Raw genomic sequence first — 15587 nt, forward strand, 5'->3', positions numbered from 1 at the left:
AAAAAAAAAAAAAAAAAGCCTATTTTATAAAGGCAATTTCAAAACCTATACGCCTTTTTAAAATCTGCTCCTACAATAACCCCAGTAGTGCACAAATATTCTCACATTGAGGCAGGTGTAAAATATTCTGTCTGCCTGATTTTCAAAAGGTTAGATTCACTAAACCCCCCTAACCCCCCTTTCCGATTCGGTTCCAATCCGTGGCCGAGTCTTGTCGAGCGACCGACACACTAAAGGCTCCCAATGCAAATTACCTGACAGGACACATGCCCACAAGTGATCCCACGGATCGCTGAAGACCGATTGTGTCATTTTTTTTCTTTTGGTATCGTTCGATATTGTAACTATTAAAATTATATAAAAAAAAAAAGAAGACCCATTGTGATGCATGTGCAGACCATTATTGTTGGCTGTAGATGCGATCCATGCATGCGCTTGCTCTCCTACACAAGTAAGGTCAAAACAAAGGGGGAGGGGTGGCATAGGAGGTTGCAGCTCCCGAAAGGAATCAATATTAAACAGCGCTTTGGGTCACAGCTCCCGAAAGGAATCAAATATTAAACAGCGCTTTCAGAACATGCTTTAAACCCACCCCAACTCTCCTGCTCTCTGCCGCCCTTCCCTGCAGTGCGAGCCCATGGTTTTAACCCACGAGTTTAAAGCGGGGCTGCACTGCGGCGTGTTCTGGAACAGAACAGAACACGCCATAGTGCAGCCCCGCTTTACACCCACAGGTTGAAACCATGGGCTCACACTGCAGGGAAGGGTGGCAGGGCAGAGAGCAGGGCGGCAGAAAGAGAGGCAGCAGAGAGCAGGGTTTTTGCTGCAGGGCAGGGATTTCAGGGCGGCAGAGAGCAGGAAAGGACGTGATCGACTGGTCCTCAGCAGTCACTTTCTTGATCAGCCAGCCCAGTCGGTGTTCCTGAATTTGTTTAGTGAATCGAGGCCCTTCCTACTTTGAATGCCATTTCTCGTCATTTGCATGCTCGGATCGGATGGAAGGTTAGTGAATTGGGTCAGGGTTGCAAAGTGGTTGAGACACGATCAGGGGGCTTAGTGAATCTAGCCCAAAGTGCCTTAACCAGGAAGGCTGTTTTCTGTTTAAATCGCCTGATATTCAACACAGACTGCCCTTGTGATATGTGGTTGCAGCCTGAGAGGAGCGAGAACTTCAGCAACCATATTCAGACTGCTAACTGGTTAAGTCACTGGCTAAAGTTAGGACATATGTTTGTGCTAACTTTAGCCACAAGCCTAACTGGGCACCAGCAGGATTAATTCGTCGAGAGCCCCTAGGCACACAATTTAGGGCCCCCTGCCCCGTCCCACCCCACCATGCGCCCAGGTGGAAACAGGAAGCTGTGTCAGAGGGAAGCTTTGGGCAAGCAGCACCGCTTGCACAATTACAGTTCCCGTTGCATTTCTTACCCGTGTTGCTTGCTTGTCTTACTTTCCGTCGATTGGGGGGGGGGGGAAGGGAAGCTGCGTTGCCGATTGGGGGGGCCCACGTTGCCGATCGATGATGGAGGGGCCAATCGCCGTTTGGAAAAAGCAATGTTGATGCCCTTCTTAATCGGGCCCCCCTGACAATTTTGGGCCCTAAGCACGTGCCTACTTGGCCTGGCCTATTGGTTAATCCTGCCCTGGGCACCAGTCTAAATATTGGCTAGTGCCTGGTTAGTTTCTGGGTAGCAACTTCTGGGATCTGGTTCCTCCTTCCAAAGATGAAGTGTCAGAGCAGAGCTCCCCCAGGCCTACCTGGAAAGTTTATGGTGGTCTGGAGGGGGTGGGGGGTAATGTAGGCAGGAAGGATGGCCACTAATTTTTAGTCTATAGTAGGTCTGGCCACAAAATGGCTGCACTATGTAAGAGGGGCAAGTATTTACAGAATAGCACTTAGGCAGATTTTCAGCTTTTACACACTATGGTGGAAATTCGTGGTGCAGAATCAGCTATAAAATAAAACTTAGAGAAGTTTGCTGAGTAACTGTAAGCACAAGCTTTAATGCCTGCTAAAACCTGATGTAAATGTTGGTGCCTATTTATGGGAGTTGAGGGCACAAAGCATTGATAAAGAAGGCTAAAAAAGATTATGAAGGGAAACTTGCCAAAGAGGCTAACACTCATAACAAATTTTTCAGGTATATCAAAAGCAGAAAGCCTGTGAGGGCAGCGCGGGGCTGGGCAGGGTGCATGAAAATCTCGGTCCTGTCAGGTGCACTGCTGGCCGCGAAATTGGAGGCAGACATCCAGGGAGGGAGAGGCTCGTGCAGGAGCGTGGAAAGCACAGTTACTTACCGTAACAGGTGTTATCCAGGGACAGCAGGCAGCTATTCACATATGGGTGACATCATCCGACGGAGCCCTGATGCGAATGCCTCACAAGCAGACTTGCTTGAAGAAACTAGATGTTTCGAGTCGCCCGCACCGCGCATGCGCGAGTGCCTTCCCGCCCAGTGCACAGGGCGCATATCCTCAGTTCAGATAGCTAGCAGAGAAGCCAACCAGGGGAGGTGGGTGGGTTGTGAGAATAGCTGCCTCCTGTCCCTGGATAACACTTGTTAAGGTAAGTAACTGTGCTTTATCCCAGGACAAGCAGGCAGGTATTCTCACTAGTGGGTGACCTCCAAGCTAATCAGAATGGGATGGTGGGAGTGTTGGCAACTTAGGAGAATAAATTTTGTAATACTGTTTGGCCAAACTGTCCATCCCGTCTGGAGAAATTATCCAGACAATAGTGAGAAGTAAAGGTATGAACCGAGGACCAAGTAGCAGCCTTGCAAATCTCCTCAATAGGTGTAGATCTGAGGAAAGCTAAAGAAGCTGCCATTGCCCTGACTTTATGGGCTGTAACTTTACTGTGAAGTGGTAATCCAGTCTGGGCATAGCAGAAAGAGATACAAGCCGCCATCCAATTGGAGATGGTGCGTTTAGAAATTGGATGTCCCAACTTATTTGGATCGAGACAAAAATTAAGGAGCAGACCTGTGTGGTTTGGTGCGTTCCAAGTAGAAGGCCAAAGCACGTTTACAGTCCAGAGTATGAAGAGCTGATTCTCCAGGGTGAGAATGAGGCTTTGGAAAAAACACTGGAAGGACGATAGATTGGTTGAGATGAAATTCTGAGACCACTTTAGGTAGGAATTTCGGATGAGTACGAAGAACCACCTTGTCATGATGAAACACAGTGAATGGTGGATCAGTAACCAAAGCTTGGAGCTCACTGACTCTTCGAGCAGAAGTAAGGGCAATGAGAAACTCCACTTTCCAAGTGAGATACTTCAGATGAGCCTTATCAATTGGTTCATGAGTTGAGAAAGGACAACATTGAGGTCCAAAACCACGGGAGGCGATTTAAGAGGAGGTTTAACATTGAAAAGTCCTTTCATGAATCTGGAAACTACCGGATGAGCAGAGAGATGTTTCCCTTCAATAGGCTGATGAAAAGCTGCAATTGCACTAAGATGGACTCGTATGGATGTAGACTTGAGTCCAGAGTTAGATAGGTGCAAAAGATAATCTAAAATGGATAAGGAGGAATGTTGAGGCTCCTTATGATGAGAGAAACACCATGTAGAAAATCTAGTCCATTTTTGGTGATAGCATTGTCTAGTTGTAAGCTTTCTAGAAGTTTCTAAAACATCTCTGACAGATTGAGAAAATTGACGAGGGGTTATGTTGAAAGGTACCAGGCTGTCAGGTGTAGAGACTGCAGGTTGGGATGAAGCAGAGATCCTTGACTGTGTAAGCAGAGAAGGAAAAACTGGTAGAAGGTATGGCTCCCTGCTGCTGAGTTGAAGTAGAAGGGAGAACCATGGAGCAATCAGAATCATGGTGGCATGATCATTCTTCAATTTGACCAGAGTCTTGAGAATGAGAGGGAATGGAGGAAATGCGTAGAGGAATCTGATTAGTCCATTCCAGAAGAAAAGCATCTGCCTCGAGGCGGTGAGGAGAGTATATCCTGGAGCAGAACTGAGGCAGTTTGAAGTTGTGGGGAGCTGCAAAGAGGTCTATCTGAGTTGTTCCCCACTGTGAGAAAATGTGATGAAGAGACGAGGAATGGAGAGTCCATTCGTGAGGTTGGAGGAGACGACTCAAGTTGTCCGCCAAGCAATTCTGAGCCCCTTGAATGTAGACAGCTTTGAGGAAGGTGTTGTGACGGATAGCCCAGTCCCAAACCTCCAAAGCTTCTTGACAGAGGGAGGCCGATCCCGTCCCTCCCTGTTTATTGACATAATACATGGTGACTTGGTTGTCCGTGCGGACGAGGACTACTGTGTCGTGAAGGAGGTGTTGAAAAGCAAGTAGAGCTTTGAGGATCGCTCTGAGTTCCAACTGATTGATATGACACTGACAATCCGTACTGATCCAGAGGCCTTGAGTACAGAGACCATCGATATGAGCGCCTCAGGTGTAGGTCGACGAGTCTGTCGTGAGGACATTCTGATGAGGGGGCGTTTGAAAAAGCAAGCCTCTGGAAAGATTGGAAGAGAGCATCCATCAACGGAGAGACTTCTTCAAGGAAGGAGTGACTGAAATGTGTCGAGAAGGAGGGTCGCAAACTTGCGTCCATTGAGATGCCAGGGTCCACTGAGGAATTCTGAGGTGAAGTCTGGCAAAAGGAGTCACGTGTACTGTGGAGGCCATGTGACCCAGAAGTACCATCATGTGTCTCGCTGAGATGGAAGAGCGGGAAAACACTGTATGACAGAGTTGAAGAAGAGCTTCCAGACGTTATTGTGGAAGGAATGCTCCGAGTTGAACAGTGTCCAGAATAGCTCCAATGAATTGTAGATTCTGTGAGGGCTGAAGTTGAGATTTGGGAAAGTTGATTTCGAATCCCAAACTTAGGAAACAGGTAGTCCGTTGGGTCGCTACAATAACCCCTTGAGATGTGGAATCTTTGATGAGCCAGTCGTCGAGGTAGGGAAATACTTGAAGACCATGGTTTCGTAGAGCTGCCGCTAATACCAGGCACTTGGTGAACTCTCTGGGAGACGAGGCCAGGCTGAAGGGTAGTACTCTGTATTGATAATGCAGATTCCCCACCCGAAATCTGAGGAATTGATGGGAGGCCTGATGAATGGGGATATGAGTGTAGGCCTCCTTGAGATCCAGAGAGCATAACCAGTCGTTCTGCTCGAGAAGGGGATAAAGGGATGCCAGGGACAACATTCAAAACTTTTCTTTGACTAAAAATTTGTTGAGAGCCCTGAGATCCAGAATGGGCCGCAGATCGCCCGTCTTCTTTGGAACAAGGAAGTAACGGGAGTAAAAACCCCTGTTCTGATGTTCCAAGGGAACTGGTTCGATGGCATGGAGACGAAGCAGAGCTTGAGCTTCCTGAAGAAAAAGGGCAGTCTGGGATGGACTGGAAGGATACGCTCTTGGAGGAAGCTCTGATGGAACCTGAGTGAAATGAAGAGAGTATCCTTCCCTGATGATGGTAAGCACACAGAGGTCGGATGTAATTATCATCCATCGGTTGTAAAAATGATGAAGACGACCTCCTATAGGGGAAAAAGAAGACAGAGACAGAACGGTGAAGGTTATGCTCTGTTGTAAATAGTCAAAAAGGCTGATAAGCCTTAGTTGTAGCAGAAGGCTGGGGTTTCTGTTGCTTCCGAGGTTGCTGTTTTTTCAGAGGAGGCGAGTATAAGAAGCCGGCTTCGGAACAAAATGCCTTTGATAGATAAGAACAGGGCGTGCTGGTTTGGCAGGAGCTGGCTTTGGCTTAGGTCTGACTATAGCAGCAAAGGATTTTTCATGGTTAGATAATTTCTTGGTGGCTGCCTCAATGGATTCATCGAAGAGGTCGTTGCCCTCACAAGGAATGTTAGCTAAGCGGTCCTGAAGATTAGGGTCCATGTCAATGGTACGAAGCCAGGCAAGACGACGCATAGCTACAGAGCAAGCAGCCGCTCGGGCAGACAACTCTAAGGCATCATAAGATGACTGGAGGAGATGCAAACGTAGTTGAGATAAAGAAGCAATGACTTCCTGAAACTCAAAATGCATTTGGGTATCCAAATAATTCAAAAACTTTGGTAGTAGAGAAATAAGGAATTCAAAGTAAGTGATGAATTGAAAATTATAATTGAGGACTTTAGAGGACATCATAGCATTCTGGTAGATGCGACATCCAAATTTGTCCATAGTTTTCCCTTCCCTTCCGTGAGGAACGGTGGCGTAAACCTTGGAAGGATGGGACCTCTTCAAGGACTCGAGAAGGGATTGATGAGATAACTGAGTTGTCAAACCCTTTGCGATGCAGTCTTATACCTAGAGTCCAATTTTCCTGGAACTGTTGGTATGGAAAAAAGCTTATGAAGTGGAAGCTTAAGAGACTCTGCCAGAGGTTGAGGAAGATGCATGACTTTTAGATATTCCTTAGAGCATTTGGAGCCAGTATCTAATTGAATATCCAAGTCCACAGCCATCTGCGAAGGAAAGACGAGAAAGATAGCAGATATGCCAATGCTTTGCCTCGAGGACATCGAGGCAGCCTGTGTCGAAGATGAAGCTTCGGCAGGGAAAAAGGCATCAAAGGAACCTGGTGACTTGGACGAGGTAATCGAAACCGGGATATCCTCGAGGTCCGGCATCGGAGACCTCAAGTGAGGAATCGGTGGTCTGGTCGAGGTTGGAGTAGATCGAGGCTTCAAGGAAGATGGTCTGTCGTGAGAAGAACTATGCCTGGAAGGATGCCTCGATGAAGGCCTCGAAAGTCGGTGAGAACTGTGTCTGGAACCAGATTTCGAGGATTGAGGAGACTTCACCTCGGAGACGAGGGCAGCCGATGCCAATGTATGAATAGGACTAGAGGATGTAGATCGAAGCTCCAGATGCTTGGTGGAGGAACCTCGATGCACTCCCAAAGACTCTGCTCCTTGTATAGAGTGTGAGGATTCCGGTCGAGGCACTCGCAAAGAATCTGCTCCTTGCTTCACATGCTTGGATGCTAGACCAGACACTCGCAGAGACTCTGCTCCCTGCAGAGTGTGGAAGGTCAGACTGGGGCAAAGGAAGCGGCTTGACCTTGCGGGAGTCTGCTGAATGCCCAGGCTGGATAAGAGGAAGCAGTTTGGGTCACATGTTAGTAAGGAACTGAATAAACTGCTTCCCTAACATGGTCTGGAAAGAAGCCGGCAAGGATGGATCCGTATCTGAAACCAGACCACCTGCTTTGGCTGGAGGTTCCTTCGAGGTAGTGTGAGTGTGCTTCGACCTGGGAGTCTTAGACACTTTAATCACTACCGGTGGAACCGACTGCTGAGCTATATGACCTGAGGAAACAGGGAAAGATACAGCAGACGACGTCGAAAGAGCCGCTGCAAACAACGAAGGTCTGATGAGGCTCGAGGTGGAAGCAGTAGGCGCAGGAGGGGCCTCGGTAGGAGTCGAGGCTGAGGACGCCTTCGAAGTCGAGGGATCAGTAGAAGACTCCATCTCGAAGAGCTTGTCCACCAAAATACAATGACGCTTGAAAGCATGAGGCTGAAGTGTTTGGCAAGGCAGGCACGACCTAGGATGATGTTTCGGCCCAAGGCACTTGAGGCAGTGTCCGTAAGGTAAGAGAGATTGCACGCTGACACTTGCTACACCTCTTGAAGCCCATAGCAGGCCGGGACATAGAAGGAAAAATAGCCGCCGCAAGATCGAAGCCCTCGGGCTGCGGCCGAGCGGCCTGTCCCGAAAAACGGACGGAAGAAGAAATTTTTTTTTTTTTAACCAAAAATAAAAGAAAAGAACAGCGATTCGTGAAGAAAAAAATACAAATCACGGCTCAGAGAAGGCACAAAGGAATGAAGTTAAACGCAGAGAGTCAAAGACGGACTTCTTGGCTCCACGGAAAACTGAGAACCGAGGAGACGCGCCCTGTGCTGGGCCGGAAGGCACTCACGCATGCGTATGGGCTATATGTTCTACTGAAAAGAACCTCTTATTTAACCTGCAGCTGCTATGCTGGGTAGCATACACTAATTTAGTATGAAAAATAAATCTGTCATTTCTTTTATTCATTCAAGGTAACTTCCCTGTATAATGTCAGGCACAAACCTTCAAAGATCCTAAAAAAATGTGAATAGAAGATGAAAAAGACAGTGATCTATAATTTCATTAGCCCAGTTTATTCTTGCCTTGAAAAAAAAAAAAAAAAAAAAGCCCACATTACCCTGAATATCCTCTGAAGCCTGAAAAACAAAGCAGTGTCATAGCAATGGCAGATGGTACAAAGAAAAGATGGGGGGGGGGGGGGCGTAGAAACAGTTGTTCTATTTTTGAGCCCCTTGCATGGGTTGCAGTATTAACAGATTCACCGGTGGAGAGTCAAACTGGGAATGAGGGAAATTAGTTTTCCTCACTGAACAGACACCAGTTCTCTGTTTATACAGACTAAGGGCCTGATTTTGCATAGGACGCCCAATAGCAGCAGCTGCCTAAGCAGCTTTTGAGAATCGCACATGGACATCCCATACAGAATTGTGTCTGTCCGCCTAACAACCCTGATTCTCTAACTGGCATCCATATCACAGGCATCGTTTAGAGAATCATGTTGCCACTGAGCTAATCATGGCAAGGGAATCAGCTGAGAGGAAGTGAACCCCGAAACCCCTCCCACAAGTTGGCTGCCAGGAGGGATGCCCACTCCTTCCTGCTGGATCCCCCACCCGAACTGACCAATTCCGATTGGCCACATACCTAAAGCCCCTCTGATGGGATGGGTTTTAGATATCTGGCCAGTCTTAGGCCACTCCCAATGCATCCCAGGATGCACTGGGAAGGATGCATCCCAGGATGCACTGGGAAGGATGCCTAAGACTTCGGCTGGCCCAGGTGCCTAAGGCCCCTTCTATCAGGCCCTTAGGCACCTCGCTGATGCATCCCACAATGCACTGGGATGGGGAAGGCCCACCATTTTGCAGTGGCAAGCCTAAGGGCCGGCAGGTATATGCCTCCTTCTGGCTGGACCTTCATTTTAAAAGGTATGGGAGTAAGAGCACCCGGGAAAGTTGTAGATCTGGGGATTACGATTCCGCAGGATATCACCCATCTACATGATTTTAACATACAGCCTTTGTTGGACAAAACTAAGTTACGCTTGCTAACCTGGCGGCATTTTCCCATTTCTTTGATGGGGCGCATTGCTCTTTGCAATATGATGATACTTTCTCAATGGCTATATGTTTATCGAATGTTGTCCTTGACCTTCTTTAGGAGTGTGGAGCATCAATTAGATAGAATGCTATGTGGCTTTCTTTGGTTGGGCGGACACCCACTTAGCTGATTAATAGGGGAAGCCTGGGATTGTTGCCTTTGTAGAGATTAAAAAAAAAAAAAAAAATTATTACTTTTCAACAAATTCAAAGCATCCACTTGTTCAGGAAATACAGAGAATAAGATAACTCAAAGGATTACAACCATAATATCCTAAAAGGGAACTATCTCTTCCTCAGACCACAAAATTATACAGAGAGGAAGCAAAGAAAGATAAGGAGATCCTAAGAAAAAAATTAACTTTTAGGCAGTGGCGTACCTAGGGTATGTGGCACCCGGGGCCCATCATTTTTTGACCCCCCCCCCCATGTAAAAAAATATTTTTTGTAATGACCATGAAACGGAATAAATGGTCAGAATAGAAACAGGCAGTGAAAATTTTCTTATATTCCAAACATAACATAACATAACATAACATAAATTATGTCTGAATTGTCATGACATCAGAAGTACATATGGAGTAGTTGCAGGTGATGCTTGGGACAGTTCTGATTGTGTTAGTTCGGTTTTATGTGTTTTTTGAATAGAAGGGTTTTTATTTCTTTTTGAAGGTTTTGCAGTATGTGGTCGATGTCAATTGGTTGTAGGGTTGGGGGTCGAGTGTTGCAGCTCGAATGGCTAGGAGGTTGCCGAACAGTTTTTTTCTTTTGACGTTTTTGGTTGGAGGGTGTGTGAATGGTGCGTGAGTTCTCCTATGTCTGTTTGAAGTGGATTGAATTATTTAGCTGAAGAAATTAGTTACCCCCTCATCCCACACACATTAATTCTCTTCCATTTTTGTTCCCATTATAAAAAACACTGATAAGTTCCCAGAAAAAAAATACATTAAAATAAGAAGTGAAAACAAAGGCCCCTACAGATGAGAACATAACATAAGAATAGCCTAACTGGGTCAGACCAATGGTCCATCATGCCCAGTAGCCCATTCTCATGGTAGCCAATCCAGGATACTAATACCTGGTCAAAACCCAAAGAGTAGCAACATTCCATGCTACCGATCCAGGGCAAGCAGACACTTCCCCCATGTCTTAATAACAGATTATGGACTTTTCCTCCAGGAATTTGTCCAAATCTTTCTTAAAACCAGCTACACTATCTGCTTTTACCATAACTTCTGGCCACTTCATTTTTAAGTTTAGATCTTTCCTTTCAAACAGAGACCTTGCTAGATGTCAAATACAGCACAAGGTAACTTCACATGGACTTAGCTGTGCAGGAAATGTGAATCTCCTCATACACCCACCATATAGTGCAAAAATGTGCAAAGGTCTGTTTTTTTCTTTCGATCACTACATAGCCTAATGCCACACAAGCAGCGCTGTTACAAACATATTCTGTAGGTCAATGCTAAGGATAACAAAGTTTCCTTCCTTGGACCAGAAGGAGATACTGATAAACCACTGGAAGAGATCCCAACACAACACCCAATGACCCACTCAGTGGGTGAACCAGTTGAGTGGAGTGGACTAACTGGGGGGTGGAAATGGGCCCGGAGTTTGCTCAGCAGAATTTCCCAGACCACCTCTTCCTCTCAACACATTGACACGCTGCCACCACCACCACTAGAAACACCTCACTGGGTAGGCCAGCTATGCTATAAACTTTATAAAACACATTATTATATTTTCTTATAAAGCACATATTTTAACTGAACTCTCTGACATCCTCAGCCTTTCCATTCACAAAAATAGAAGGAAGAAAAGTTCCCATTTCCTGCTGTTTCATGTCCCCGGCCTATACAATATTTTTTTTCTGCAGACCCTTCAAAAGTCTGACCAAATCCTCGTTTCACTTGCATTATAAAGTACTGAGGATGCCATCTCTCCCCAATCCCAGGTCCTAAAGTCTAAGACAGTAGCGCAAACTAATGCTGCCAGATTCAGGAAAAAAAATTTCGATTCGATTCAGCCTATTGAATTGGTTTTTCAATTCGATTTTCCTGCCCAGTTGGGTGATTTTTTTCAAAACTCCTGGTGGGTTTTATAGCTTTTTCACCCCCTTTGGCTTCTAACCACACTGGCGCTGTGGTGTAAATAAAATAAAGAAACAAAAAGGACTTTTCCTCTCTCTGTTAAATCCTAGCTCACGTTTGCAGTCCAACACCAGCTCTGTCAGGATATACATTTCAAATCTGACATATTATAATCACAAAACAGAAAATAAAATTAATTTTTCTACCTTTTGTTGTCTGGTTATATTTCAAATCTTGTTGGTCCAAGGCTCTGGTTTTCTTCTGATAACTTGCTTGCCAGGGTCTCCTTCTTTCTTCTTTCTGCGTGCTAACCATCCATCTGCCAACTCTGTCCTCCCTTTCCATTTCCCTTCCCTCCCCAGAAAGTCTGATATCTTTCCTTTTTTTCATCTCCCTCCACAGATCCACCTTTTCTTAACTACCCTTTCATCCGGCATCTCTCCCTCCTTCCCCACCACCCCAGAGTCCACCATCTCTCCCTTTCTTTTCCCAATTACCCTCCTATCCAGTATCTCTATCCCTCCTCCACACCATCCCTTGTGTCCAATTTCTCTCCCTTTCAGTTCCTTCCCTCCCTAAATCCCATGGTCCATCATTTCTCTCCCTCTCCTCTATTTTCAGACCCATTATTTCTTCATCCCCCCCCCCAAAGTTTGGCATATGCACGTCTCTTTGAACACCCCCTTCCTTCTGTGTACTTCTAAACCAGGGTCCCCCCCAAAGGCCTGTCCCCCCCTTAAAGGTCTGCCTGTCCCCCCTTAAAGGACTGCCTGTCCCCTCTTGAAGGCCTGCACCCCCCTTGAAGGCATGTCCCACCCCCTTGTAGGCCTGTCCCCCCCCCTTGAAGGCCTGTCCCTCCCCCTTGTAGGCCTGTCCCCCCACCTTGAAGGCCTGTCCCCCCCTTGAAGGCCTGCACCCCCCTTGAAGGCCTGCACCCCCCTGAAGGCCTGTCCCCCCCTTGAAGGCCTGCCCCCCCCTGAAGGCCTGTCCCCCCCTTGAAGGCCTGTCCCACCCCCTTGTAGGCCTGTCCCCCCCCTTGTAGGCCTGTCCCCCCCATTGAAGGCCTGCACCCCCCCTGAAGGCCTGCACCCCCCCTGAAGGCCTGTCCCACCCCCTTGTAGGCCTGTCCCCCACCTTGAAGACCTGCCTGCCTGTCCCCCCCTTGAAGGCCTGCCCCTCCTTGAAGGTCTTCACCCCCCTGAAGGCCTGTCCCCACCTTGAAGGCCTGCACCCCCCCTGAAGGCCTGTCCCACCCCCTTGTAGGCCTGTCCCCCCTTGAAGGCCTGCCTGCCCCCCTCTTGAAGGCCTGTCCCTCCCCCTTGAAGGTCTGCACACACCCCCCCCGAAGGCCTGTCCCCCCCCTTGAAGGCCTGCCTGCCTGTCACCCCCGTCCCCCTTGAATGCCTGCCTGCCTGCCCACCCGCCCCACCCCGAAGGACCGCTCGCCCCCCTGGCCTCCCCGCACCACCTATGAAGCAGCACTACCTATGCTCCCGGCCTTGCCGTTCAGTCCCCACCACCACCACCACCCCCGAAGGACCGCTCGCCCCACTGACCTTCCTGCACCACCTATGAAGCAGCCGCAGCAGGATCGCGACGTCAGCTATCCCTGCGCTGCTTCCTGCGCCGCGTTCCCGCCCCTCCTCTGACGTCAGAGGAGGGGCGGGACCACGGCGCAGGAAGCAGCGCCCAAGCAGCTTAGGGATAGCTGACCTCGCGATCCTGCTGCTTGCTGTTTCACAGGTGGTGCAGGAAGGTCAGTGGGGCGAGCGGTCCTTCGGGGGTGTGGGGGGACTGAACGGCAAGGCCGGGAGCACCCCTTCAGGGCTGGCACCCGGGGCGGACCGCCCCCTCCCGCCCCCCCCTTGGTACGCCACTGCTTTTAGGTAACAAGCTTAACAGGTTACAACACCATCAAAAACCTTTTGAATCTACGGTAACTCTGTACATTCTGGATTAGCTTCTTGGTATCTAGAAAGGCACTAAGCTGAGCAGGAGTTAAAAAAAGACATTTTATCCCAACATACTTGACTATACATTTAATAACAACTTTATTTTTTCTTTAGTTTTCTATACCGCCAACACCCAGAGTTCTAGGCGGTTCACAGAATAAAAGGACTGAACAATTCAGTGATAAAACAGAGAACTTAAAGTACAGTACAATATTCCATTTATAAAACTACAGTATGAAATACTATGATGTAGTACACTGATCAAGTAACAATTTTTTTGAACAAATAAGTCTTAACTGATTTTCTAAAAGTACAATAAGATGCAGTCTGTCAAATAATATCATCTAACCAAGCTTGAACTTTACCTGCTTGATAGGCCAAAGATCGATCAAAAAAATTTTTATGACGACAATTTTTGGGATTAGGAAAAGTGAATAAACTAGAATGTCGAGTAAACTTAATCGGACTATATATATATTTTAAAATGAGAGAAAAGATAAGATGGAGCTAATCAAGATAACAGTTTGTAGCACATGCAAGCAAATTTTGACGTGACTGAGTTTGACACCCCTGCCCTATTTTGACTAAAAATAGCCCACGAAAACCAGAGAACACTCAAAAATCTTTTAGGGGAGGGGGTGCATGGCATAGGGTATGTAGGGAAACCATCTAAAAACCCTTTTTAAAGGACCCTCCCCCCAATCTCTGATTCAAGCTGTTAGCTTGCTCTCACATAACCATGTGCTGACAGGAAACTGCAACTTTTACTCACTTTGCTGAGAGAAACTGTAGGTAGAGCTGAACACAGCTTACAGGGAGATACTTTGCCTCAGTAAAATGGAAATCTAGATTTAAAGTCTTCTGACTACCCCACCGGCCTGACCACCATGGCCGGAGACCTCCACCACCTGTGGACACATCACGCAAACACCTGGCGGAGGAACATAGTCTGGCTCCGATCTTGGTCGCACATTCTTGGAACTGCTCAGCCTGCGCTCCACCCAACTAGCAGACAGGGATAACTTAATAGAAAAGTAGCCCCCAATGTTTTAACTTCTTGCTCAGGAATAATTTTGTACGATCCTGGGTTGACTGTCACATCTGGGAAAACCCAGATTTTTTGTCCCAAAAATAAAACTTGTGGGGATCTAAAGAATTTACGCATTACTGCATTTAAATCCTGCTCAAATACACATGAGACAAGGAGAGAACAAGATTCAATTTCTATAGTAGATTTTTCCAAAAATTCAGAGAAATTATTCAGATCAAGAGGTTGAAGATTGTCATTTCCAGGCAAATTCTCAGACTTCTTTTTTTTTTTTCAGGAAGGTAATACAGTACTCCCCCCAATATTTGCAGGGGTTCTGTTCCAGGAACCCCCGTGAAACTTGAAAAACCACGAATACGTTTCTTCGTGGGGGAGACTGGAGAGGGCAGTGGGAGATGCAGGAGAGCAGCCGGAGCGCTGGCGAATGAAGGAAATCACTCGCTATATGCTCCAACCGCCTCTTCCTGTACTAAAGTCGGGCCTTACCAATCAGGAACTGTGTGTCAAAGCAGCTCCTGATTGGTGAGGCCTGACTTTAGCACAGGAAGAGGCAGTTGGAGCATACAGCGAGTGATTTCCTTCACTTGCCGGCTGCCCTCTCCTGGTTGGCGGTTCGCGGTCAGAAAATATCACGAATGATTGGGACCGCGAACTGCCGATTACGAATTCACGGGGGAGCACTGTAAACTATTTATAGGAGGTATTGCTTCTGGTGGAAATTTAAGAATGTCAAGCAAATATTTCTTAAACATATCAGCTGATGATATCCCAGATGACTTAGGAAAATTAAGTAGTCTGAGATTTAACCTTCTATTGAAGTTTTCCATTTGTTCAATCTTCCTTTCAATGTAGTGTCTTTAACAAGATTCCCTATTTGATTTTGAAGAGAGTATATTTCTTTATCCATCTGTTCAAATTTGTTGGCAGTTTGAGTTTTGAAGGACTCAAATGAGGTTAAACCATCAATTTTACTTGCAACCATAAAAAAACTCAGCTGTAGATCGACTTCAAGCCTTTGCAGCATACCCCAGGCGCCTTCCAGTCACTATCATGGGAGAGCAGATTCCCTCCGCTCCCAAGCTGACCAAATTGTTTGTGTCCTTCTCCAGTGTAGCTCCCTCTCTCTGTAGCTGCGTCGACCTGTCCCGGGCTGAAGCCACAACACCATCGCTGGATACTGATGTCGGACACAGTGGGGGCAGAGCAGGTAGAGGTGACAGAGAGATTGGTTTCTTTCTACATCATACTTCTCTTAGACTCCGGTAGAATTACAGCTGTGGAAACCCTATCATTTCAGTTCTTTCTTACATATCCCTCAACTTGTGGCTGTTGTCCTG

Source organism: Geotrypetes seraphini, chromosome 5, assembly GCF_902459505.1.
Source record: "Geotrypetes seraphini chromosome 5, aGeoSer1.1, whole genome shotgun sequence".
NCBI classification, from domain to species: Eukaryota; Metazoa; Chordata; class Amphibia; order Gymnophiona; family Dermophiidae; genus Geotrypetes; species Geotrypetes seraphini.